The sequence below is a fragment of the Triticum aestivum genome, chromosome 7B, assembly GCF_018294505.1.
Source record: "Triticum aestivum cultivar Chinese Spring chromosome 7B, IWGSC CS RefSeq v2.1, whole genome shotgun sequence".
Lineage (NCBI taxonomy): Eukaryota > Viridiplantae > Streptophyta > Magnoliopsida > Poales > Poaceae > Triticum > Triticum aestivum.
The window spans coordinates 737,753,224-737,756,300 of NC_057813.1; the positions used below are offsets into that span (position 1 = coordinate 737,753,224).

General features: G+C 47.4%; 1 pseudogene; it reads left to right on the top strand.

The window, feature by feature from the left end:
• Positions 1-476: 476 nt before the first annotated feature.
• On the top strand, positions 477-1,560 carry LOC123156238 (uncharacterized; annotated as a pseudogene).
• Positions 1,561-3,077: the final 1,517 nt, after the last annotated feature.

Consider the following 3,077-nt stretch of genomic DNA (forward strand, 5'->3'; position numbering starts at 1 on the left):
GATTTACCAGATGCCCAAAAACGCGCGCCCAAAAAAATATGCAGTATAAATTGTGAAGCGCAGACATGCGATAGCGTTTTTCATCGGGCGCCCAACATTTTTTTGCGCGTGCATTATTTTACAGCTTCTGCTGGAACTGTCTGGCGCCCAAAAACACTGAATTTTAGCTCGCGGAGCAATTTTTGGGCACCTGTTGGAGATGCTCTTACTGAACATCTTTGGGAACCACGGATTTTTGTAAAACATTTTTGCTGAAACCTTATTCTAGATTTATTTACCTTGAAGTGGATTTTTATCCTGGTTTATATTTGTTAAAACGTGCGTTGCACGTGCACACTTACTAGTGACTTATAAGTTAGGGTGACTTATAAGTTGAGTCTATTTGGCAAAAATAAGTTTTTTTTTACTTTTCTGACTTATAAGTTGGTGACTTGTTTGAAACAAACAGGCCCTAAGCCAGCAATGCCTCACAGACGCAGACACAGACACACACTGGCCTCTCACGCACACAAGCAGCTGCCAACACCAACCACCGTCAAAGCGCTAGCTCCACCGGAAGCCATGGCGCACGCCTTCGCACGCTCCATCTCCATCCCGCTCAGCCCGTCGAGGTCTTCGTCCTCCTCCAAGCCGCGCGCACTACCCTCGTGTCGTACCACGCGCGCTCCGTGAGCTTGCCGTGCCAGTCGCACCCGATCCTGGCACACCTCCACACCCACATCTGCGCCGTGCGCGCCTGGGCGCAGCAGGGCCCGTCGGCGTTGGTTGCCTCTGTGGCCGTGGGACTCGCGCACGTCGACGCGCTCCAGGCCGCGCTTGGCGACCTCCTCGACCTGCCCGAGGCCCAGACGGCGCTCTCTGGCGCCGGCGGCAGCGTGGACCGCCTCCTCGACTCCTTCCTCCGCCTCGCCGACGCGCACGGCTGCTTCCAGGAGGCCATGGTCACGCTCAAGCAAGACGTCGCCGAGGCGCTAGCCACCGTGCGCTGCCGTGACGGGGCGCGCCTGGCCTCTGCGGCCAGGTCGCAGCGCAGTGCCGGAAAGGAGCCCGCGCGCCTCGCAGCTGCGGCCAGGGAGTGCGCCGTCCGGCCATCGCGCCTCAGCATCCTCATCGGTGGCCAAGGCAGCGCGGCGGAGGTGGAGGTGACGGGCCTGCTGATGGAGTCGGCCGCGGCAACGGCGTCGGCGTCCGCCGCACTGTTCGGGGCCGTGGCCGCCATGTCCGGGTCCGTGGAGGCGGAGTCGTGCTCACGCAAGGGCACGGCAGCACTGGTGTGCCTGGTGAAGAAGAACAAGAAGAAATCGTCGGCGCCGTGGTGCGGGGAGGAGGGGATGGCGGCGGCGGCCATGGCAGAGAGGCTGGAGGAGCTGGAGGATTGCATCGAGGAGCTAGAGGCCGGCGGCGAGAAGGTGTTCCGTAGCCTCGTGCAAACCCGGGTCGCGCTGCTCAACATCCACACGCTCCACATCTTCTAGCTTTACTACTGTCATACATGAAATCTATTTGTATATAAAAGGTACTTGACGGATTAATCAGAGAGAAGAGAATTATGCTAGAAAATTCCACGTTAATCAGAAAATACACGTAAAAAAACAGTAACCTAAACAATCGTGACCAACTTGACCATGTTAACATATGGACGTCACCCCATAAAAAAAACACATGCATGCACGTCAAAGAGAAAAAGGGATCTGTCACCTAACAAAGGCATCCAACTTACACATTTACTGCCTCTTCCATATATTTTGTATACATGTTGATTTTTTCTCACCTTGAGAAAGAAAATAGCCAACTTAACCATGATTTACCTCTTCCAAATATTGCGTATGCGGAGTTTCCCCACACAAAAAAAAACACATGCATGCATGTCAAAGAGAAAAAGAGATCTGTCCTATTTATATATAAAAAGTACTTGACGGGTTAACCAGAGAGAAGAGAATTATACTAGAAAATTCCATGTTAATCAGAAAATAGACGTTAATCAGAAAATATTGACCCTTAATCCAATAGAAGATCATCTATTATTTTTAATCTCTAACCGTTTGATCTGCGTACCATAATATGATGGGTCCAAACAAAGTTGACATGTATCTCACCTAAAAAAGGAAACAACTTGGTCACGTTTGCTCATGCATGCACGTAAAAAAACAGTAACCTAAACAATCGTGACCAACTTGACCATGTTAACATATGGACGTCACCCCACAAAAAAAACACATGCATGCACGTCAAAGAGAAAAAGGGATCTGTCACCTAAAAAAGGCATCCAACTTGCACATTTCCTGGCTCTTCCATATATATTTTGTATACATGTTGATTTTTTCTCACCTTGAGAAAGAAAATAGCCAACTTAACCATGATTTACCTCTTCCAAATATTTCCGTATGCGGAATTTCCCCACACACAAAAAAAAAACACATGCATGCATGTCAAAGAGAAAAAGAGATCTGTCACCTAAAAAAGGCAACCAACTTGCATGATTACTGTCTCTTCCATATATTTTGTATACATGCAGATTTATTTTTTGATACACGCATGCTCGTAAAAGAAAATAGATATGTCGCCTTGAGAAAAAAAGGAAACTTAACCATGATTTACCTCTTCCAAATACTCCACATGCAAAAAAAAATTGGACAAGGATCTTGCATAGTGATCAACTCTCATGTACATAAAACATCAGAAGAAGAAAAATCACAAATACCTTCACTCAAAAAAAAACACAAATACCTCATGTTGCAGACGGTTTCCTGCTTGGTGTGCTAACATTATCTTCTGTCCTATGAGGCACGACAACCAATAGCACCGGCATAATGTACTGTGTCTACGAGCCATGTACATGTTAGGAGCCAGCATTGTCTAAGGGTGCGACTACCAGCGAGGCCCACAACCTAGCTAAGGCACGCGGTGCACTCTAGAAAAAAAGAAAAATAGGCTAAAAAATCCCATAAATGTTAGATACATCCGAACATCTAATTTATAGACTGAAATATAAGAGCCGATAGATTAGTTTAAGTGGAAAAATTACCCACCAACGCCATTATTAAAAACATAAAATGTTTCATTCACCTTTGCCTAAG